We start from the raw sequence: 25,528 nt of genomic DNA, 5'->3' as shown, positions 1-25,528 counted from the left end.
ACAGCTATTGGCAAGTGTAAGGGAAATCCCAGAGATTTCGAGAGAGAGGCAAGTTTTATTATAAACTCTGCCTAAACCTCTGGCTGTCAGACCATGCATGCATTAGGCAACTTCAGCTAAAGATTAAAAAAACTGAAGTAACCTTTAAGGTGTTGTGCAGGAGGCAGTGTTTTCAGTTTGAGTGCAACCAAATAATTGCTTGCTAAAATAGAAAATCTACACTCCTCAGAGGAATATAAAAGAATTCAGCCTCTAAAACATAAGATTCACAATGTTGAGGATACAATCCCAAATGACTTGAAATTCAAAGAATCAGGAAAATATGACCCATTCTCAAGAAAAAAGACCAACTCTGAAGTTAGCAAGATTTTAAATTACCAAAAAACATTTTTTTAAACTCATTTGAGAGAGAGCACACATATGCACATGAGCAGAGGGAGGAGCAGAGAGAGAGGAGAGGAGGAGAGAATCTCAAGCAGGCTCCACACGGACAGCCCCAGGCGGGGCTCAAACTCACAAACTGTGAGCTCATCACCTGAGCCGAAATCAAGAGTGGGACACTTAACCAGCTGAGCCACCCAGGTGCCCCAGAATTAGAAAAGACTTTAAAATAACCATTTAACTATGCTTAAGAACATAAAGAATAATACACTTGCAATGAATGAAAATAAGGGAAATCTCCACTAACATAATGAAGAATCATTTGTATATTCTAGAATTGAAAAATAATATCTGAAATTAAAAAAAAATTACTGAATGAACTTAATAGAACATAGATAATCAGTATGTTTGAAGATAGATTAATAAGAATTATCCAATCTGGATAACAGAAAAATGAAAAAATTGAATAGAGACTCAGGGACATATGGAATGATATAAAAAGACCTAATGTGTAAAATTGGAGTCTTGGAAGCAGAGGAGAGAATGGAATAACTCTTAATTCTAATCCTCATCTGAGTGAACAGAGATGGGTAAACATATAGGAGACAGCATGGAGAAATTTACCAGAACTTTGCCCTATGAGAAGAAACTTAGATGTCTTACTGTATCATCTGATAACACCCTTTAAACTTTCAAAGCACAAAAAGCATTTCCTATTTAAGTGGTCTTTTTAAAGTTCTCTTTCTTTCTCTTTCTTCTTTCCTTCTTCCCTTGTTTCTTTCCTCCCATCCTCCTCCCATCCATTCTCCTCCTCCATCCTCTCTTTTCCTGTCAGAAAATGTTTATTGAGTCCCTACTGTATTTTCTGAAGAATAAAAGCTTTATTGAGTTCCTATTGCTAGCCCTCCACTAGAGAATACATATAAATCTTTTTTTTTTTTTTTTTTTTTTTTTTGTCTGTCATCATTGTTGTTGCAAAGCCTCAATACTTCTTGGGTTGAATTGGGGGAGTGTGCTTCAGCAGTATTTTTCTCTTGCTTGATAGACCTAGTTAAGATGTGAAAGGTCAGAGGCAAAGGACCACCACTGGAAATCCACTCAAGCACCAGATTTTCTCTACAACCTCCATATACTCAGAACTGCAATAGCGATTGGGCTTCATGGCATCATGGATGTAGATGACGTAGATGCTGTTTTGGTTTTGTATAGGACTGCTAGGGGTTTTGCAGCTGTCTTAGCATCCACTCTATCGTCTTTGGTTTATTGCTGCCAGAAGCTTTCCTTCCTGTTTTCTGTACTCTCTAGCAATACATCCCTTAAACTTCTCCTGTATTGGGCAACTGGATAGTCTTCTGTTTTGTTTTGTTTTAACCATGCAACATTGTCTTTTATTAATTATGGGTTTTTAAAAGTATGTCCTCAATCTCTTCATAAACAGGCAAAAATAAGTATACTGTTTAACATATCAGAACTTGAAAATATTGATCATTACCTAGAGAAGGCAAAATAATCCCTAAAACATGCTTTACCAGGAGGCCAATTCATCTGCTGACTTCCAAGAACATGGAGATGAACGTGATAGACAGACTGTCCCCCATCTGGACCTTCCTTCACCACCATTTGATAACCCTTCTTTAGGCTCAGATCAACAGCACATTTCTTGCCAACGATCATTAAATGTCCAAGAAAATTTTCAGCATCTCCTGTTACAGAAATCTGAAATATATCTTTCTTGGGTATCACCAGAAAAATGTGTTGGTGTTTGAAGGGAAATGTCATGGAAAGCAAGACACTGGTCATCCTCAGAAATTATTTTGGCTGGGATTTCCTTGCAAATGATCTTCCTGAGGACTGTGTTGCTAGCAGGTCTAGTGGCCTGAGCCTTTATAATCTCATCTGCCATCTCAGCCTCCCTTCCATGCAACTGCCCCAGACACTGGAGTGTTTTCTTTTTAATCAACCTAACAGTGCTTTAAAATTTTAATTACTCATAGGAGTGTGCTCCACAAAGTCTAAGCTTTTTTTTTTTTTAATTCAAGTGTAATTAGCATAGAATGTTACATTAGTTTCAGGTACAAATGTAATAATTTGACAATTCTATATATTTATCAGTATTATAAAAATAAATGTACTCTTATTCCCTTTTTTCTTGTTCACCTATCCCTCCACTCACCTCCCCTCTGGCAACCACCATTTTGCTCTCTGTACTTCAGTGTCTGGTTTTTTTTTTGTTTGTCTTTTTCTTTGTTCATTTGTTTTCTTTCTTAACTTCATATATGAGTGAAATCATGCGGTATCTGTCTTTCTCTGTCTGACTTATTTCACTTAGCACTATGCCCTCTAGGTCCATCCATGTTTTTGCAAATGGCAAGATGTCATTCTTTTTTATGGCTGAGTAATCTTCCACTGAATGCATATGTGTGCACGTGCAGATATCCAGTCATCTACTAATTCTTTATCCAGTCATCTACTAATGGACACTTGGATTGCTTCCATATCTTGGCTACTATAAATAATTCTGTAATAAACATATGAATGCATATATCAAGTTAGTATTTTCTTTTTCTTTGGGTAAATACCCAGTAGTTGAATATTGGATCATGTGGTAAATCTATCTTTAATTTTTTGAGGAACCTCTATACTATTTTCCACAGTGGCTGCACCAGGGTACATTCCTACTAAAAATGCACAAGGGTTCCCTTTTCTCCACATCTTCACCAACATGTGTTATTTCTTTTTTTTTTTTTTTAATACTAGTCACTCTTACTTGTTTGAGATGATATTTCACTGTGGTTTTAATTTGCATTTCCCTGATGATTAGTGATGTTGAGCATGTTTTTCATGTACTTATTGGCCATTTATATTCTTTGGAAAAATATCTATCAGGTCTTCTCTTCTTTTTTAACATTAATTTATTTTTGAGACAGAGAGAGACAGAGCATGAACGGGGGAGGGTCAGAGAGAGAGGGAGACACAGAATATGAAAACAGGCTCCAGGCTCTGAGCTGTCAGCACAGAGCCCAACGCAGAGCTTGAACTCACGGACTGCGAGATCATGACCTGAGCCGAACTCGAACGCCCAACTGACTGAGCCATCCAGGCGCCTCAGGTCTTCTCATTTTTAAATAAGATTATCAGGGTTTTTTTTTTTTTGGTTTTGTTTTTAATGTGTGTTGAGTCACAGAAATTCTTTATACATTTTGCATATTAGTCCCTTAGCATATTAGCAATCTGGGATTGCTCTGTTCTTCTTTCTCAAGATTGCTTTGGCTATTTGGGGTCTTTTGTGGTTCCATACAAATTTTAGGACTTTTTGTACTATTTCTGTGAAAAATATTGTTGGTATTTTAATAGAGGTTGCATTAAATCTGTAAATTGCTTTAAGTAGTATGAACATTTTAACGATATTAACTGTTCCAATCCATGAGCATGAAATATCTTTCCATTTGTGTCATCTTCAATTTCTCTCATCAGTATTTTACAGTTTTCAGAGTACAGATTTTTCACCCCCTTAGTTAAGTTTATCTCTAGGTATTTTATTCATTGTGGTGCAATTGTAAATGAGATTGTTTTCTTAATTTCCCTCTCACTATTTTGTTATTAGTGTACAGAAACACAGGATATTTTTGTATATTAATTTTGTATCCTGCAGCTTTACTGAATTCATTTATCAGTTCTAGTATTATTTTGGTGGAGTTTTTAGAGTTTTCTGTGTATAGTATATGCCATCTGCAAATCGTGACAATTTTACTTCTTATCAATCAAGATGGATTTTATTTCTTTTTCTTATCTAATTGCTATGGCTAGGACTTTCGGTACTATGTTGAAGAAAAGTGGCAAGAGTGTGGCATCCTTGCTTTGTTCCTGATCTTAAAGGAAAAACTTTCAGTTGTTTGCCTTTGAAGATGATGTTAGCTGTGGGTTTTTCCATATATAGCCTTTATTATGTTGAGGTATGTTTCTTCTAAGCATACTTTGTTGATAGTTTTTAATTATAAATGAATGTTGTACACTGTCAATGCTTTTTATGCATTTATCATTGAGATGATCATATGGTTTTTATTGTTTCTCTTATTGATGTGATGTAACGCATTAATTGATTTGCATATATTGAACCACCCTAGCATTCCTAGAATAAATCCTACTTTATCACGGTGAATAACTTTTTCAATGTATTCTTGGATTCAGTTTGCTAATATTTTGTTGAGGATTTTTGTGTCTATGTTTACCATAAATATTGGCCTATAGTTTTTTTGTAGTGTCTTTATCTAGTTTTGGTATCATGGCAATTATGGCCTTGTAGAATGAATTTGGAAGCTTTCTTTTCCTTTTTTTGAATAGTTTGAGACAAATAAGTATTAACTCCTCTTTAATTGTTTGGTAGAATTCACCTTTGAAGTGGTTTGGGACAAATAATTTTTGTCCCAAAAAATTGTTTTTTTGGGATAATTTTGATTACTGATTACATTTCATTGTTAGTAATCAGCCTGTTTATAGGAATTTATTATTATTTATCTAGGTTGTCCAATTTGTTAGCATATAATTTTTCATAATATTCTCTTATAATCCTTTTTTATTTCTGTGGTGTCAGGTGTTATTTCTCCTTCATTTCTGATTGTATTTACTTGAGTCTCTCTCTCCTTTTTTTATGAGTCTAACAGTTCATTAGTCTTGTTCATATTTTCAAAGAATCAGTTCCTGATTAGATTGATTTTTTTCTATTGTATTTTAAGTCTCTTTCATTAATTTCTGCTTTAATCTTTATTAATTCCTTTATTTTACTAGCTTTGGCTTTGTTTTTCTTTTTCTAGTTCCTTTAGGTGTAAAGTTAGGTTGTTTATTTAAGATTTTTCTTGCTTCTTGATGTAGACCTATATCACTATTGCCTTTCCTCTTAGAACTGTTTTTGCTGCATCCCAAAGATTTTGGACCATTGTGTTTTTATTTTCATTTGTCTCCATGTATTTTTTATTTCCTTTTGATTTCTTGGTTGACCCGTTCAATGTTTAGTAGCATGTTGTTTAGTCTCCATGTATTTGTGTTCTTTCCAGAATTTTCTTGTGATTCATTTCTAGTTTCATACTCTTGTGGTCTTAAAAGATGTTTGATATGATTTCAATCGTTTTGAATTTATTGCATGTTGTTTTGTGGCCTAACATATGATCTATACAGGAGAATGTTCCATGTGCACTTAAAAAGAATGTAAATTCTTCTATTTTTAGATGGAACATTTTTCATATATGTGTTAGGTCCTACTGGTCCAATGTGTCATGCAAAGCTGCTGTTTCCTTGTTGATTTTCTGTCTGGACAGTGTATTCATTGATGTAAGTGGTGTGTTTAAATTTCCCTACTATTATTATATTACTTTCAATTACTTCCTTTATGAGCTTCCATGCTGGGTGCATATTTACAATTGTTATATTCTCTTGTAGGATTGGTTTTTTTATTATGTAGTACTCTTGTCTCTTGTTACATACAGTCTTCATTTTAAAGTCTATTTTGTTCATTACAAGCATTGCTACCTCAGCTTTCTTTTTGCTTCCATTTGCACTGTAAATGTTTTTCCATCTCTTCATTTTCAACCTGCATGGGTCTTTGGGTCTGAAGTGAGTCTCTTTTAGGCAGCATATAGATAGGTCTTATTTTTTATTCATTCAGTCCCTCTATGACTTTTGAGTGGAGCATTTAGTCTATTTACATTCAGATTAATTATTGATAGGTATTTGTTATGGCTAATTTGTTACTTATTATATGGTTCTTTTTGTTCTTTTCTGTTCTTTTCTTGTTCTTTTCCCTTGTGGTTTGAAGGCTTTCTTTAGTGTTATGCTTAGATTCTGTTCTCTTTATTTTTTCCATATCAGCTATAGGTTTTTGATTTGTGGTTACCATTAGTTTCAGATATAACATCTCACACATAGAGAAGTCTATATTAAGTTGATGGTTGCTTAAGTTTGAACTCATTCTAAAAGCACTAAATTTTTATTCCCCTCCAATTTTTATGTATATGATGTCATACTTTACATCCTTTTGTGAATGCCTTAGATGATTTTTTGTGATGTTTATTTATTTTTGAGAGGTAGAGTGCAAGAAGGAGAGGTGCAGAGAGAGAGGGGGACAGAGGATCCAAAGTGGAGTCTGTGCTGACATCAGGGAGCCCAGTGCAGGGCTTGAACCCACAAACCATGAGATCATGACCTGACAGGTACCCCTTGCCTGATTTTTTATAGATAGAATTGATTTTACTGCTTTAACTTCTGTACTGGTGTTATAAGGATTAATCTACTAAATTTATTATGTTTGTACTTCTCTGTGAAGTTTTTTCCTTTTATAATTTTCTTATTCCTGATTATAGCCTCTTTTTTTCCACTTAAAGAATTCCCTTAAACATTTCTTGGAAGACTGGTTTAGTGGTGATGAACTCCTTTAACTTGTGTCTGTCTGGGAAACTCTTCATCTCTCCTATTTCAAAGGATAATTTTCCTGGAAAGTGTTTGCTTTCAGCACTTTGAATATATCCTGCCACTCCCTTATGGACTGTGAAGTTTCTGCTGGAAAATTAGTGGAGAGCCTTATGGGGTTTCCTTTGTATGTAACTGTTTTGTATTTTCTCACTCCTTCTAAAATTATCTTTACCACTACTTTTTTTGGGGAGGGCATTTTAATTATTATGTGTGTGGTGTGGACCAATCCCTGAGTTGATTTTGTTGGGGGGCTCTCTGTGCCTCCTGGATCTGGATGTCTATTTCCTTCCCCAAATTAGAAAACTTTTCTGCTATTATTTCTTCAAATAAATTTTCTGCTCCCTTTTCTCTTTGTTTTCCTTCTGAGATCCCAATACTGTGAATGTTATTATGCTTGATGATGTTGCTGAGTCCCATTAATCTATTCTCATCTTTTATTCTTTTTTAAAATTTCATTTATTTTTTTCTGTTCAGTTTGGTTGCTTGTCATTATACTGCCTTCCAGGTCACTGATTTGTTCTTCTGTCTCCTCCAATATGCTGTTGATTTCTTCCAGTGCAGTTTCTCTTTAAGTTATTGAGTTCTTCATCTCTGCATGCATATATATATATATATATATATATATATATATATATATATATATATCTTTGTTGAAGGTCTCACTGATATCCTCCACTCTTTTCTCAAGTCCAGTGAGAATTTTTGTGACCATTACTTTGAATTATGTATCAGGCATACTGAATATCTATATTTCATTTAGCTCTTTTGCCATGACTTTGTCCTGTTCTTTCATTTGGGACACATTCCTCTGTCTCCTCATTTTTGTCTATCCTTTTTTTTTAATGTGTTAGGAAATTCAGCTACATCTCCTGATCTTGAAAGTAGTGGCCTCGTACAGAAGAATGTTGTAATGGCCTGTAGCATGACAATGTGTCCTGTTGACCATAAGCAGGTGCTTTAGAAGTATCTCTATGTGGCTTGCATGAACCTTACTGTTGTAGCTGAGCTATGTTTGCCTTTATTCCAGCTGTAATGGCTCACTTTTCCAGTTGCTGGCAGGATTTGGTTCCTGTGCTGTTAATGGGTAAGTCTGGAACTGCCATGGGCTTATATTTGGGTGGTATCAGCAGTCAGATAGATGCCTGCCTTCAGCAGCAACAATCAGCAGGGTGATCTCCCTGCCTTGTCTCCTGAGAGGATTTTGCTGGTGGGCAGGACCAGCATTCAGACCAGATGCCAGTCCCTAATCCATCTTTTAGGGCTGCAGTGACCCCAAATTACAGGTTTTTCTCCCTGTGCTGCCACTGTTTGGGGGTGGGCCAGCAGTCAGATCATATGTCTGCCTCACCTATCTGCTGGGACTATAGCCAAACTGGTGTGTGTGGTTATCTTCCTCTCTAAGGCAGGAGTCACTCTGGAGTGGCACTGGTCTTTGCTGGAGCTGCTTGCAGGATATGTCAGGACAGAAGCAGCTTTGGAATGATGCCTATTGAGTCGGGTGGGTTGGATGGGCAGGTCTGCAGAAGAATGTGGGAGATGGGTATGCAGTGTTATGAAGGTAGTTGGAGAGTGTTCTTGCAACTCTCTGGCTATCGAGGGTGGTAGTGGTGGTAAGGATGTGGCACCTGCCAGCTCTTTTGTTCTTGAAGAATTCTCCTAAAGATCTCTGCCCCTCCAGCACATGTTTTGAGATTATGAATCTCGTTCACATGCCAGGCAGTTTTCAAACTGTTGCTATGCTGTATCTCAGCAGAGCTTTTTGTTGTATTGTCTCTTTAAGAGCAAGGATTCAGTTTCCTATCATCCTCTAGTTCTCCCAGAGCTAAGTGCACTAATTTTTAAAGTACCCAGAGTTAGGCCCTGCTGAATGCAAAAACTTGCATAGTTATGATCCTCTAGTTTTCAAAGCCAAATGCTATGGGGACTCATATTCCCAGTGCAGGTCTTGTGTCTGGGGTGGCTGGCATGGGGTCTGTTCCTTTCCTTTGTGGTTAGTCTCATCAGGAGTTTAGTTCCATATCCTGTCTCAGCCCTTCCTATCCTTTTCAATGTGGCTTCCTCTTTATGATTAACGTTGGAAAGTCTGTTCTGTCAGTCTTTGTCATTTTTTAGGTTAATTACTTTGATGTGGCTGTTCTCTAGGTGTGTCCATGGAATAGATGAACTTAAGATCCTCTTACTCAGCCATCTTTCCTGAGAACTTAAGCATCTTATTTTGAGATCTAGGGTCCTTGTAACTTCCAGGCTAATTTTAAGCTCACTAACTAATTTATACACCAGTGTATCCTGTTGCTTCCTGTCTCCATTTTTCTCCTCCCCTTCCTTTAATTTGCTTGATGGAGACCTATCCCACAATAAAACAATAAGAAAACGTTTTTAGGTATGATCTTGTTTGAGAGTCATCCGAGACTATCCTAGGGAAAATTAATCATTTCTTCATACTATTGTATCAAATCAAATCTAAAACGTACTATTTGCCCCTAGGTTTTATCATTTCCCAAATCAGGATGCCTTTATCATTGTTAGTATTTTATGATCACTGATGGTCAGGCAGCAGTCATAGCATGCTTGTTTTTTCATGCACATACTCAGAGTTAGTTATGGTTTATGGACTTATGACTGAGCAATTGCAAACCCTCATTGTCAACAGACTATTTAAGGAAGGCTTTCAAAGAAGGATCACAAGTCTTAATTGTTTGAAATCTTTTGTTGACAACTTCTGTAAGGTGTAGAAAGGGTCATCATCAAAACTTACAGATACTTACAGAAAGTAAGAAAGAAAATCCAATATTGTGTTGAAGGACACATATATTAAATATTCTGATCCAAAAGGTGATATTAAACAGATGAGCTCAGGGGGCACCAGGGTGGCTCAGTTGGCTACACGTCCAACTCTGGCTCAGATCATGATCTCATGGTTCGAGGGTTTGAGCTCCACATCCAGCTCTGTGCTGGTAGCTTGGAACCTGGAGCCTGCTTTGGATTCTGTGTCTCCCTCTCTCTCTGATCCTCCCCTGCTCACACTTTGTCTCTCTCTCTCAAAAATAAACAAACATTAAACAAATTAAAAAAAAGATAAACTGAATTGGAAGAAGGTTGAGGAACACCTTATTTTATATTTTCCTTTTAATGTATATATACTATAATAAAGCTCTACATCTAAACACATTTAAAAAGTTCTTTCAGTAAGTAAATATTCTAAGTGATAAGAAAGCATCGTGTCATAATTTGAGTGGCAGTAATTTTCCTTAATGATACATAGAATAATGGTACATTTTATAATCTATGGTATCTTAGATTTTGTAAAATATAGTGTTTCTATATATTCTATTACTGCACCTTTCCTTCAGTATTTCATCTATTTGTACTACTGAAATCTATTAGCTGTCAGCTTCTTAAAAGCCAAGTGATAATGGGACACCTGGGTGGCTCAGTCAATTGAGCTTCGACTCTTGATTTCAGTTCAGGTCATGACATCACGGTTGTGGGACTGAGCCCCAAATTGGGCTCAATGCTGAGTGTGGAGCCTGCTTAAGATTCTCTCCCTCTCTCTCCTTCTGCCCCTCTCCCCCGTGTGTGTATGTGTAAAATCTTCCTGCATGAAGTACCATGTCTGGTGTATGAAAGACTTTTTATAACTATTTCTTAAAATTTGTAAAGGAGATCAAGAGCCGACAGTCAACATTAAAAAGACAAAATGGGTCAAAGCTAGTCCTGGTTAAATGTGCTCTAGGCACAAAGCCTCCCTGACTAACACCTTCCATTCACTCTTTGTTTAGATGACAATGAAAGTCTTTTTTCTCCACTTCCAGAATACCTGACTCTAAGACAGGCTCTAGGAAGGGTCTAGAAGCCACTATGACAGAAGTACATATAGGAGAGGAGTTGAATCTTAGAAATCCAGTGTGAATGGCTATGCAGTCATGTGGTAGTGATAGATGATTAGCATCCAGAGTGGTCTATGATCAGTGGGGAAGAAGGGCAATTCTGAAAGATACTGGGCTTATTTACATATATGGTCTTTAAGCATTTTTTGCTCCCACACATTTTAAATTGAACTCAAAGATTTTTTATCACAAGTTTAAATAATTGCAAAGGATTACAATTATTTACAATAATTTAAATATGAAAGCTGGTACTTCACTATTTTAAATGTATCCAATGAGATTCAAATATCATAATGATTTAATATGTACTATCATCCAGTTTAAATATACAGTAAAACCTTGGATTGTGAGTATCTTGTTCTGCAAGTGTTCCACAATATGAGCAAGCATTTATAATAAATTTTAACCTGATAGATGAGTGATGTCTTGCAATACGAGTAGTATGTGACACCGAACATCACGTGATCAAAACTGAGCCATTGATTCCTCTCTCTCTCTCTCTCTCTATCTTGCTGTGGGATTGTGGATGATTGTCAATCCAATGTCACATTTCTGCAAAATACTCAAAAGGAGGCAAAAGCAAGTGTCATTGGATAGGTTCATTGTTAAAGTTGCATGAAAAGAAAAAGATTCCATTGAGCCAATAGATAGCAGTGATTCTGTTAGTGATAGTGGAATTCTCCCTACACAATAACACTCCTCTGTCTTGTCTCCCTCACACCATCCGCGAAGGTTTTCAAAGGTAAAGGCAATTTGTGTGTGTGTGTGTGTGTGTGTGTGTGTGTGTATGTTTGCATATGTGTATATATATAATTTTGCATTTTTATTATTTTGTATTATATTACAGTGTTGTAATCATTTTTATATGAATATTTTAGGGTTGTGGAATGAGTCATCTGAGTTTCCATTATTTCTTATGGGGAAATTTTCTTTGAGATATAAGTGCTTTATATATATATATATATGATATATAAGCATGTTTCCAGAATGAATTATGCTCAGAAACCAAGGTTTTACTGTATATCATTAAGCTCCTCTTTAAATTTGGAAACTTATAATTTTCCCTTGTCTTCCTGAACTTGAGTTTCCAATTTGGGGAAAGGAGAGTATACCAAAAAGACTCTATCAGACTTAGCAAATGACAATTGTACCTATTATTTTAAAATTTATTGGTACTCTGTTTACCCAAATCCATTATATACTCAGCAAGGATAGGAAAAAGAAATCCTATTTACACTATTTACACCTTTCTGATATTACACATTTGATAAAATACTATTATCTTGTGGCTTAAATAGTTTTTCTACTCTAAAGCTTAGAGTAGAAAATTTAGCTCATTAATGAACAATATAGGGTTATTAAGAAAGCAACAGCACATTGTCAAACCAATCAAACAAATCAGACTTGTTTAATCTCAGGAGATGTCTGATTTTCTCAATCTAAAGCTTATTTTGAGATAATAATAGATTCACGGCAAATTGCAAAAACCAGTAGAAAGAGATCTCATGTACTCTTCACCCAGTTTCCCCCAATGGTTGCATCTTACACATCAAAACCAGGAACCTGAGTTGGTACAATGTGTGTGTAGTTCCAAGTCATTGATTACATGTATATATTTATGTAACCATGACTGCAATCAAGATACAGAACTGTTCTATCACCACAAAGATCTTCCACATGCTACCCTTTTCCCCACTGCCATCCTTAACATTTCTGGCTTAAGTCTGTTATTTTTTGTTTTTGTTTGATCCGTCTGTTTGGTTTTTTTTCTTATTTTTCTCCTGTCTCCCTGTGGGCTTCTTAATGTATTTTAGAATTTCATTTTAATTTTTTTTTGTTGGTTACCCTAGGTATTACATTATACATATATAAGTTATCACAATTTCCTGTGATTGATATTTGATCAGTTTGAGTGAATTATACAAACTGTATTTCTTATTTAAGCCTCTTTACCCTTTCTCACTTGTAATATAACTGTCTTACATGTTTCCTCTATGTATGTTGACAACTACTTCAGAGAATATTATAATTTTTGCTTCAACCATTAAACACAATTTAGAAAACTCAGAGCAGGGGAGTCTATTGTATTTACTCATATTTTTATTCTTCACATTGTTCTTTCTTCTTTAATAATGTTCCAAAATTTCTCCTTTTAGCATTTCCATTCTGTTTCAGGAAGTTCCTTTAGCTATTCTTCTAGGGTAGGTTTACTGGTGACAAATTCTCTTACTCTTCCTCCTTTACAGAATGTCTTCATTTTCTTTCTTTTTTCTTTCTTTCTTTCTTTCTTTCTTTCTTTCTTTCTTTCTTTCTTTCTTTCTTTCTTTCTTTCTTTCAGAGAGTATGAATGGGGGAGAGGGACAGAGAGACAGAGAATCTCAAGTAGGTTCTATGCTCTGTGTGGAGCCCCACGGGGAGCTGAATGCCACGATCCTGGGATCATGACCCAAGCCAAAATGAAGACTTGGATGCTTGACTGACTGAGTCACCCAGGAGCCCCTTAATTTCATGTCATTCCTGAAAGATACCTTTGTTGGATATGATATAATTCTGGGTTGAAAATTCTTTTCTTTTAGCCCTGAAAAATATTTTACTATTTCTTTCTAGTCTTCATGTTTTCTGATGAAAGATCTTAGAAATTTCCCTTATAGGCAAGGTGTTTCTTTCTTGATGCTTTCAAATTTTTTCTTTGTCTTTAGTGTTCAGAAATTTGATTATGTTGTGTCTTGACATGTTTAATCAATGTAGGGTTTGCACAGCCTTTTGGGTATGTATATTTATAAGTTTTTCCAGATTTGTAAAATTTTAGCCATTATTTTTTGAATACTTTTCCAGCACTGTTCTCTTTCTTCTCTTGTTTTGAGACATCAACATGAATGTTAGATCTTTTGTTTTTGTTTTAGGCACAAATCTCCAAGGCTCTGTTAATTTCTTTTTTCAGTCTTTTTTCTGTTTGTTGTTCAGGTTGGGTAATTTCTATTGCTCTATCTTCTGGTTCACTGATTCTTTTCTCTACCCTCTCCATTCTGCTGTTTTCCTATCCATTGGGATTTTTATTTCAGCTATATTTTTTAATTCTAAAATTTTCATTTGGTTCTTTTTCACATCTTTTTTTTTTTTTTTTTTTTTTTTGCTGAGATTTTCTATTTCTTTCCTGAGACTGCCTATTTTTTTTCATTTGTTTAAATCACGTTCATAATTGTTCAAATATTTTTATCAGAGCTGCTTTGGAATCTATCAGATAATTTTACCATCTGTGTTATCTCAGTGTCGGGGTATATTATCTTAACTCATTTAATATTTTTTTGGTTCTTGGTGTGATTAGTAATTTTTTATTATATCTTGGACATTTTGAGTATTGTGTGATGAGATTCTTGATTTTCTTTATATGTTTTGTTTTAGCAGATGTCCTCTGACACCATACTGGTTGGGAAAAAAGGACATCACTCAGTTGTTCTCAGGTGGGGGTTCCATTAAGACTCTGGTAGAGGGTGCCTCCCTATTGGGCAGGGGTGGACGTTTAGGCCCCTCATGTGGACTTCATTGACACCATGGAAAAGGGAGCTCTCCTTACCACTGGGTGTAGGTAAAAGTCTTGGTTCAATACTTGGCATTTTCTGACACCACCCTGGCCACAGGAAAGCATGAGTTGTTACGGCTTGATGAGATCGAAGTCTAAGCTCTCTACATCGCTTTTGCTGGTGGGAGTGGGAATATGGCCTCGTTTTTTCCCATGGTAGTTGGAATAGGGAACTTATTGTCTAGAAGTTTTTTCTCTTGATAGGCAGCCCTTTCTTGATCCTTTGCTAGAAAGAGCAGACTTTTTTCTTGTACCTGTTGGTGTTTCTGACTTCATTAGTGCCCACTCCAGGGTAAGAGGGTGAACAGAAAAACCAGTGAACTCATTGCTCTGTTGTTCCATAGGTCCCAAGGTCCTTCACTAGTTTGCCTTTTCTCCACCTTTTAGTCTTGTTTTTTACATAATGTCTGGAGTTTTTAGTTGTACTTAATAGGAAGAATATAGAGAAGTGTGCCTACTCCATCATTTTCTAGAATTATAGGTCTCATTTATTTTTAAACTAAATAAATGTGCCAATAAGTAGATTTTGAGTTATATAATAGAAACTCTGAAGAAATAAATTATTGACTGCATTATATAAAAGTGATGAGTAAAACAGTTGTATCTATATTTAAATATTTTTAATCTAATAGATCTAATTCATCCTGTTTGTACTAACATATATAGATAAAATAATTCAATATGTAGTTTACCATTACTTAATTAATAACAAGTAGTGTAATGTATAGGTAAAATGATGAGTTACTGAAAAAGTAGAGATTATAATCAAAGTCATCGTATTTCTTAGGTAAGTAGGTGTGCATGTGCATATGCATCTGGCTTTTAGGCATATTTCAATAATATTCAGGTGTAAACAAAAATAATACCATAATTTTGTTTGACACTAAAATAGTTTGATACAATCAAAGCTCCTACATATGAAACAAAAGAGAAAAATATATTAACTGCTGAAAATCAGTTAGCACCTATTAATTTTATATTTTATTAATAAGGGGTAAAAATATTAAACTTTTTATAAGATAAAGATTGGAATATTTCAAGATATAACTAGAGAATAGATTTAGCTGCCTTATTTAATAATAAAACACATCAAATCCTAAAAGAAACCATCTAGAAGTTTTTCTGGGGTTTTATCTAATGTACCTTAAAAAATTAGAAATCTCAGAAAACACTCTAGTTACATTTAAAAGATCTGTGATACCAACTCATACTATTTTGGCTGATGGAAGGTACTTTCTTTTTCCTTTTTCTTTTCTTTCTTTCTTTTTTTTTTTTTTTTTTTTTTGGCTGATGGAAGCTGCTTTTTTTTCCCCCCGCTAATAACATATCTTAAGGATGAGCATTGAGAATAGCTGAAAAGAAGTGCTTACATTTAAATACATAAAAAAGGGACCATTTTTGGTATCAAATATTTCCTACAGATGCTCCTTTTGCCTTGCTCTCAACAGATTCCACCTCATGAATAATAAATGCTTTGAAAATAGGGGATAGAAAAAGTGAAGTCATTAAATAAAAATTATCATTACTCCCACTTTATTTCATTTTTATTTTTACTATCAGCCCCATTTTATAGTGTCTGCATTTAGAACATCTAAACAGGGACTCCATTCTTCTTATATTTAATGCCCACCTTCATTCTTATCAGGAGTACAAAAAAGAGAAAGAGTGACTGGAGCCCTAACTTGCAGTGTCTTGAGTAGTCATGAAAGGAGGTACATCTACTTTTTTTTTGTTTTGATACCCTGACAATTTTTACACTGCAGGTGGGGAGTCAGGTCATAGCTCACTGTTGGTAAAGTGAGAAAGGGACTAGCGGTGAACACAGGTGCATGATCAGGTGAATCCATTTTAGGAAAGGATATGAGTTGAGTTAGAGACCCTGGAAATTGATCTTCCAGAATTATAGGGGAATTCTGGTTCAAGATGGCAAAATAGGATCCTAACCTTACCCCTTCCCACAAACACACCAAATCCACAACTACATATGGAATAACTTCCTCTGGAAAAAAAAAAAAAAAAAAAAAGAAAACCTAAAAACCAGCTGACTCACTCCTACTCATTCAGCAAACACAAGAAGGCCCACAATGAAGCAGGTTGGACAGGCTGGGACACAGTTTACCATAAACCCACCACAGCATAGTGACTACAGTTAATAATACTGTATTGCATATTTGCAAATAGCTAGGAGCATGGATCTTGAAAGTTCTAATCACAAGAAAAAAAATTGCAACTACTTATGGTGATGGATGTTAACTGGACTTAGTGCAGTGATCATTTTTCAGTATACGCAGATATCAAAACGTTACACTGTATACCTGAAACGGTATGTTATGTCAATTCTATCTCAATTAAAAAAAAAAAAAGAATACTTAAAAAAACTGTAGGAACTCCTATCCCCCCGAGGAGCATAGTACCAGGACTGTGAATACCCCAGTTTGACTATCCCTGCACAGATCACTGCACTGGTGTATAGGCCTTGGGATGCGAGAAGGAATGAAAGAATTGAGCTGCTATTAAGAATTGAGGAAGAATGGCTCTTTCAATAACTGTAGGCATCCCTTGTATTGCGCTTCACTTTATCATACTTGGCAGATACTGCGTTTTGTTTTGTTTTCCAAACTGAAGGTTTGCAGCAACCCTGCACAGAGCACACCTACTGGCTCCATTTTTCCAACACCATTTGCTCACTTCATGTCTTCATGTCACATTTTGGTAATTATCAAAAATATTTCCAACTTTCTCATTATTATTATATTATGGTGATCTGTGGTTTGTGATTGCAACTCACTGAAAGCTCAGATGATGCATGTTTAAGCTAATGTAATCTTTGATTAAGGTCTGCACATTTTTAAAGTCACTGTTATTCCACACTTACTACAGTATGTATATATAACGGTGTGAATGTAACTTTTATATGCACTGGGAAACCAAAAAATTCATTTCACTTACTTTATTGTGATGTTCACTTTATTGCAGTGGTCTAGAATCAAACCTGCAATAACTCCGTCTGTGTTACAGTATCAGTGTATTTGGTGACAACACTAACACAGAGGCTGTGGGGGATGCCAGGACACTTGCTGAGTTTAAAAACTTAGAATTGGCTTTTTTTTTTGAGTTGGGTAGAATAACTATCTATTCTCCTTTTGAGTACTCTTCCTTATTTCTGAAATTAAAGTTATATGGGGTAATCTGCCACTGATAGAGGTTTAAAATTAGCTGGGTATGTACAACGGTCTCTAGTTGGATTAATCAAATTACATATAAAGCTCTCTCTGGGCTGAAAATACTTTGCTTCCTTTCTCATAAAGGTGGCAAGTTTGACCTTTATTGATAACATTGGCATTTGTGAAGAAAAAAGATAAAAAAAAAAAAAAAAACAAACTTGCAGGTTGCTTGTGCAGCAGTTAGAGAAATCTTTAGAATTTTTGCAGTTGAAATTAAAATCTATTGGTTACGTATTAGTAACATTGTAAAAATCAGAGACTGGAAGCTGATGGTGTGTAACATCCTTGAGTCAGAAAGAGTGAATTGATGTCATCACTGTTTCCGAAAATCCAGAGTAAGAAACTTACATGTCAGAACGTACAGGCATTTTATCAGCCTTCCAGTGTTCCAAAACCCCACTCATTACCCTGGTCCAGGCCCAGTGTGGTTAGTTTGCAACTTGTCATTTCCCTCCTTTGCAAAGTCTTGTGAGAAGCTTATCAAACCATTTGAAGAGGATGTACGAATGAAATTAAATGGAGTAAAAACCAGGCACAGCCAAGAGCTCTGGTGGTCACCACTAAATATGGATACTTTGGACAGAGTCAAAGTCTCTCCAGCTTCCTGAAGAGAAATCCTGTAGGATCTTCATGTATGGGAGTCATCTATTCACTTACTTTGTTCTATATCCAAAAAAGGAAGATTAGTTGGGGAAGCAGTATTTTCACCCATTCTGGAAGAACCCCTCTGAAACAGGAAGTAGAATGCAGTACTCGATGCTTTTATTTGAGACATGACCAGGACTACACTTACAATTTTGTGAGATCCTTCATTAAAAATTCCTTTGAATAAACTAGAATTAATTCATGCCAGAAGAAGGAGACAACAGAAAGTGTGCTGCTTTTCACATGTTATGGCTGAGTGAATTACTTCTAATCAGTGAATCTGTAAATTTGGATTGTATTTTTGTGCTTTTCTCAGTACGCCCATAGTAGTGATGAGCTTGGGATGAAGGGTTTATAGAGATATCTTTTAATGGGTTTGATGTAAAGCACCAAGAAAGTTTATAATAATTTTAATTGATAATAAAGAAGCAGAGGAGCAGAACAGAAGATAGTGTCTTAGTGTTTAGAGACCTTGAATTTATTGTTTCCGTTTGCAAAATCTATTAGTCCCCTCTGACAAGAAGCTGGCAATTTGAGGTGTTTGCAGTTGCCTGACCCTTGAAAGCTACTCTCTGTGGGCTCTTTATCTGGCCTGGCCGCTGGAGGCTCTTGCTGTTTTATATCTATTATTTGATTAAAGATTTAACAACTTTATTAAGGAGGTTTTTGCCTCATTTTGCATCTAGGAAGTATGAGGTTCAGAGAGGGTTTGCGCACGGGTCACAGTTGTAGTCACCGTCAGAGTTAGGATTCACCCAGGTCTGCTGGACTCAGCCGGGCATTTTGTCCTACTATGTTATTCTACCCACCATCCACTGAAGCAAGGGCAAGAGTGAACCCAGTCAAAGGTTCTCAGGAGCTACCTGACAGCTACCTTTCTCAGGGCTGACAGCAGGCAAATCTCTAAGAATATTCCCCATAGAGCAGCTAGTCTAACTAGTTCCCATAGTCCTGTCTTGTAGAAGAGGGTTGATCTCTAAATTAGGATTCACAGCCCCAGCTCTATGCCTCCTGTCCATCCTTTGGAGCTCAGCCTAGACCTGATACCCTCAAGAAAACCCTCTCTGACTCCCCTCTAAAATAGGGTTCCAGGTCATAATGCTTATCAAGACATGTTTACTTATCTGTGTCACCCATTAGACTATAAGATTTGTGAGTGTTTTGTCTATTGTTATTTTCTTGGTACCTAGCAAAATGTCTGGAGGTCAAATGTTTGTTGAATACATGAAGAATGTCACTAGCTTGTTGGAAAGATAGGTGTGTCCAGTTCTGTTTCCCCTAGACACAAAAATGAAGGGCTTTTCCTCTATGAGCTCTAAGATCATTTCAGATGTAGAGTTTTGCAATGCTAGCTGCAGGCTATGCATTCCATCAGAGGATATTTTAACTCCTTGATCTAAATTCCTGGAGCCTTTTCTTGCTTATTCCTGCAGGGAGGGGAAGGTGCCTTGTCTCATTGCCATTGTTTCCCAGGACCTATGGTACATGCTCAGTATGTATCCATTGAATGGATGGATCCTTAGTCTTTAGTTCCCAGTGTCCAATGTACAAAGGCAACAAACTCTACTTCATCAGCATGACCATGTAGCCTCATACAGGCAGGATTCTACATCTGGCTCCGAGATCAAGTCAAAATGCTCCATAGCTGTCTTCCATAAAGATATCTAGTGAGAGGTGGTGGCCAAAGGCTCAGTCCCACTTTAATCCATAGAAGCTTAGGCTTCTAGTGACTTTGAATATTGGATTAACATTCACAGTTGAGGAACTCTGAGATCACTGCAACTGGAGTGATTTGTCTAGGGTCTTGTGCAGGACTAGCAGAGGTACAACTCAGCCCCAGGCCTTCTGACACTAACCCTAACACATTTTTAATTTTCTATGTTGCTTACAATAATTCAATTATTTTGGCTCCCCAAGACTAGCCTTCTAAATATGCATGTCACTGATTACATACAAAAATGACTTGCTACAAACCCATTTCTATTCCTTTAAACCATGGCATAAAAAACCCTTTTTTTTTTTAATGTTTATTTATTTTTGAGAGAGACAGAGACAGAATGCGAGTGTGGGAGGGGCAGAGAGAGAGGGAGATACAGAATCCAAAGCAGGCTCCAGTCTCTGAGCTGTCAGCATAGAGCCTGACACAGGGCACAAACTCATGAGCCATGAGATCATGACCTGAGCCAAAGCTGCAGTCCGACTGAGCCACCCAGGCGCCCCAAACGTGTGCCTCTTAAAAGGACATCTTCACAATGGTGACTTTGAGAGGAAAACATGCTCACTGGGATCCCCATGCATACACCTTTCTTTGATACTAAAATTCCCACTGGGAACCAGGAATTTCCTTCTTCTCTTTACCTCTTTCCAGAGGAACAATAACTAGTGTGTTCTATCTCTACACCTGAAACTCATATTACACTGTATGTTAGCGAACTGGAACTTAAATAAAAACTTGAAACTACAAAAAATAATGTTTTCTATCAGTCAATATGTTGTGTACTTTCTCCAGACTGTTAGTTTCCTAAAGGCAGTGACCATGAGTATTCTCTTTGAAAATCTGTATTTGTCACAATTATTATCACACTGACACCCCTACCCATAGATGCTGAGGGTCCCGAAGAACTGAACTGACTTATCTATGCATTATCAGTAAGGAAGTTAAATGTCGCATTATTGAAACAAAACAAACACTTAAATAACTGCTTATTTAAGAAATGGCCGTCCCCTTCACTGTTAGGGGCCTCATCCAGGCCCGTTGATTTGGCTCCCGAGCCTGCAGTTTCATCGGTTGCAATTCTGTGGATCGATCTCTCCCGCCCCACCAATTGTCACACTGCTTCTCTTTTAGTGCAGCATAACTATTTTAATAATGCATTTGTTATACAATGAGATCCTCTTAAATCTAGTTCCGACGGCCATTTGGAAACACAATATGCTTATATTCTCAAAATTTTACTGTTGAAGAAAACTGAAATCTGAATATTTCCCTATCATTCTGATAAATTTTCATCATGGATCCTCATGTGAATAGTACAATTTAGCCAATGGCCTCTTATAGATAATAGACCAATATATCAGAATTAGACAGAACTGAGTCCATGCATCTTTTAAAATCATCAAATACAAAGTCCTCCTGGTCACATAAATATAAATGAAAGCTTGATTATATCATAGTCTGCAGGCATACAGCGTGTGTGATGATAGCTGGCATGCCAGCATAAGCTATTGATTATTAAAGTCAGAATATGAGTTTTTTCCAGAAGTGTCTCTCAGCTTGGACTCTTAGGTTTCCTTTTGTTGGCCACATTTTACAAATCTGTGTTTTTGCCCCTCGGTGTGCGGGAGGGAGAGATCATTCTTAAGAGGCCAGCACGGTGCTCTGGATGTCAGCACAAGGTCTGGTGCGAGGGAAAATGCATTCGCCCCTCAGACTGCCATGTGCTGGCACTGTGTCCTCAGCACATCATGACCCCTGTGGCTCTCAGTGGGAAGCTCCTGGGAAGCTAGAGGATTGCACACTACTGAGCTGATGCTGACACAAGCTATACTGCAGATGGCTTTTCTGTGGTCTTCTCCAAGAAAATCCTGACATTTTTCAGAATGCCTTTTTCACTTCTCCTACAACCCCACACCTAGGGAGAATCCTCAGGTAGAGCAGGAGGCACTGGGGATTCACAGAGGTGAGCAACAGGTGACACTGGCGGAAAGAGTGGCTGAGTGTACCTTTCTCCCCTGTGATCTCAGGAAGGGACACATGCTGGATAGGAGTTCAGCATTTCCACATGTTAACTTAAACCATGTGAAGTGATTTTCATTCGACCCTCTTGACATATACACAGGGTTATTTAATATGGCTCAACCTGACAGAGAGGGCTTAGGAACTGCAAGTTGGAGGTGGGGACTTGTGGGACCCACAATTTGGTGTGAAATAAATAAATAAAGTCTAGGGAACCAGTAATGGAGATTTTTGGGTGGGGGGTGCTGACACCTTGTCTGTGTGCCACCCCTTAACACCACCACCTTCTCTGGGCTTGATGAAGAAAAGGCAGGTGATGAAGAGCCCTGACAAAGCTATCGCTGGTTAACATTAGTACAGGGTACTTCCATGCACACACCCATTACTTCCTTCTCCTTTTCGGTCCTTCCTAACTTCCATTCGCCAGTGACTCAAAGAAGAAAGAAAGAAGGGATTCACCAGGAATTAGAAAATATCCTCAAAATACATCACCTATAAATAGAGTCAAAATTCAGTGAAGCAGAATCAGGCATCTGAGTCATAAGCTGTGATTTTCCTAGTGTAAGCAGTTACAAGATTAATTTTTCAGTAGGAAAGTATATATTTTGAAAATTAAAGAAAGCATACTTTAGGTACTTAGTGGCAGAGTTTTGTGTAGCACAAGAATCCTGGCTGAACAGATTGTACGTGCATGACCCTGATAGGGCATTCTCTCCTCTCCTGGGGCTCAGCGTGTGTGCGTGTGTGTGTGCACGCGTGCACGTGTATGTATGTTTGTGTGTGACTTGGAAGACTACAAGGACATTTATAGTTATATAAACCCCTTTGTGAGTCAGTCCTCTTTCTTTGTCCCGCCTCCCAAATATTTCTACTTCTGCTTTGGATGGCACTTTGTGGAAGGAAAAGGTCTTGGTGTTGTGCCCTCAGCACAAGACTACCTAAACCCCTCAGTGGGATGGTCCTGGAATGTTGAAGCTGTTCATTCGACAATTTAAATGCTCTGTAAAACATAAGCATCCTAGAAAGGCACACATGGAGTTTTTCATTTCCATCACTTCCAATCTCCACTCTGTTATCAAGTCCAACTCTTTTTTTCCTACATAATTTCCTACATGATTTTCAATTTTTTTTTTCTTGCTGGGTCTACCATCACTGCCTTAGTTCAGTCTTCAATCATCTTCGTCCTGGACTCCTGAAACCACCTCTTAGTGGTGTCTCGGCCTCCAAGATTCTGGTCTTGTCCTCCTCAAAGGCATTCTCCACACTTTGGCCAGGGTGACCATTCTAACATGCAAAGCTGACCAGTTACTAAACTGGTCAAAATCCTTTCTTCACAGAGTAAAATCTAAGTGCCAGTCATTACATACAATGGCTCCCCCTCCCCAGCCTCATGAAATTATCCCTTCTCTTATACTGCCCCTTCACACTGGTAATTTGCCATATCCAGCATGGGCCTTCACAGCTCCTGTTGCTCAGGCCCAGAATGACCTTCTCCAAACCCAGGTCAGTAGTATTTTTACATAGTCACATAAATGAGGAACTGTACTTCTATTAATTCACTTCTTTCCTCATTCATTTTTTCTCTGCTCCATTGTAATGGGTAGAAGATTAAACCATGGGTGGTACTGACCTTCCACATCTACTCCAGGATGAATATTTGGTTTCACCAAGTAGGGCTTTGGGGCAGAAGGGAAGCCAGAGGGTACTTTGACTAGGATTAATTGTCTAATATTATTCCTTAGACATAGGTTTTAACTTAGAGTCCATGGACCTTATGTGTCAATGCCTTTCTTTCTGAGGAGGAAGTCCGTAACTTTGTTTAGATTCTTAAAAGGATCCAAGACCTAACAAGATTAAGAATCACGACTGTAGAGAAAAGTGTGTGTGGGGGGGGTGGGGGGTGGGGGGGTGGTGAGGGGGCATGTTCCAAATACTCCTTTATTCATTCTTGGAAAATTTCCTTCCGTTTTAGACCATTTCTACTCATGCTATTTGCAATAAATTGCTTTTTTTTGTACATTCCCATTTATGACTCAATTGAAAAATCCTTACTGAAATTTTAAGCCATTCTTTATCTTTTCCATAAAACCATATTATTAGTAAAAACAGATGTTTGACAGTCAATAGAGAACATTTATGCCTGGGCTTCAAAGTTTGTGAAAGATGTCAGATTATAGAAATAATGATTACTTTTATCACAGATCTATTACTAAAATCAAAGTCACAAAATAAAATTTGTCAACACAAGTTAGAAAAGGGTAAAACAACAATAACAGCAGCAACACAGATAGAAGAAAATACCCAGTGTGGTTAAAAGTACTGTTCTTGAAAATATATACTTAAATCTAACAGGATAAATCCCACAAAGAAGTATGCAGACAGATTAAAAGCCTATCAAATGCTCAGTTAAAATATAATTATCTGATAAGACTATGGATGTGAAAGAGGATTTTTATTTTGAAAGAAAAATTATCTTAGGGGTTGAAACTGAGAAAATTTGTAAAGATTGTATGAGGGAATTTGTAAACATTTCCCTTGATATCTAAATGCATAAATTTTACAGTGAAAGAATGAAAGTTTAGGCTTTTAAACACAAATGGGAAAGCCTGATGTTTTTATGCTAAGAAGAATAAATTTGCCAGTCTCAAGGTTATTTTGTTGTTGTTACTGTATGTGCTAAGTTTCCTATGACCTATCATGCTTGGGGGTATAGTGGGATAAATGTTGCTCTGGGAGATTTAGGTAGGATTGGTCTTCTCCCAGTGTGGACAGGCATTAGATAGTTGAAACTACAAAAATGATGAAGAGTGTACAGGGTGAAGAAGGAGAAGAAAGAATTAGAAGGGGAAGGAAGAGGAAAAGAGCGAGAGTAAAGAAAAAATAACAGAAGAAAGGAGCTAGAAGTAAAGGGAAAGGTTGTGGACAGAGGAGATTGGCAACTGCTGTAAACTTGGCCTCCCAGAACCCTACTGTGGGCTGGAATGCCTCCCTTGCCATTGATGTGGGATTCTGAGGAATCTTGGGAATCATGTTCTCTGGCCCCCTAAACTGTCTGACAAACTTAAGGAGAGAACTATATAAAGGCAGGATCCCAAAAGGCTGCCTATTTGAGAAATGTACGATAATCACCTTTACATAAGGTCTGAGCCGGGCCAGAATTTACAGAACAGAAAATTTATCTCAGAGCAAAAGATATGAGCTAATGTGCTTATGCCATGGGATTTCTGGTCCTACTGTGCACCCAGCCATTCAGAGGCAGCCAGCCTGATAGCTCAGTGGAGTGGTCCCTTGACAACTCAGTTACCACTCTGGTTGTGTAACAGTTCCTTGTGCAGGTTGTGTGCTATTCTACAAGACGTGGGTTCAACCGTAATCAGTGCCCAATATCGGTGCCGCTTCCTCCACAGCCAGAACACAGGGGTCCTGAAACCAAGGAGTGAACGTGGGCATGGAGCATCTCACAATTATAACTAAATCACTCTAAGGCCTTTATTTCCTTTCTTCGTATCTTGAAAATTCGGTTTGAGGGTGTTAATAACCCTAAGAGAAATGTTTCCTTCATCAGTGATGCAATAATTTTGAAAGCTGAGATCCCTAGTTGGCCATCTAGCAT

The 25,528-nt window shown here is 37.1% G+C and overlaps 1 long non-coding RNA gene and 1 pseudogene across 2 annotated transcripts in view; both read right to left on the bottom strand.

The window, feature by feature from the left end:
* LOC122236521 overlaps positions 1-25,528 on the bottom strand; it is a 218,323-nt gene that overhangs the window by 92,728 nt on the left and 100,067 nt on the right. The gene's annotated exons all lie outside the window — the stretch shown is intronic.
* On the bottom strand, positions 1,854-2,336 carry LOC102963365 (annotated as a pseudogene).

The sequence above is a fragment of the Panthera tigris genome, chromosome A1, assembly GCF_018350195.1.
Source record: "Panthera tigris isolate Pti1 chromosome A1, P.tigris_Pti1_mat1.1, whole genome shotgun sequence".
NCBI lineage: Eukaryota > Metazoa > Chordata > Mammalia > Carnivora > Felidae > Panthera > Panthera tigris.
This window is presented reverse-complemented; position numbering and strand designations above follow the sequence as displayed.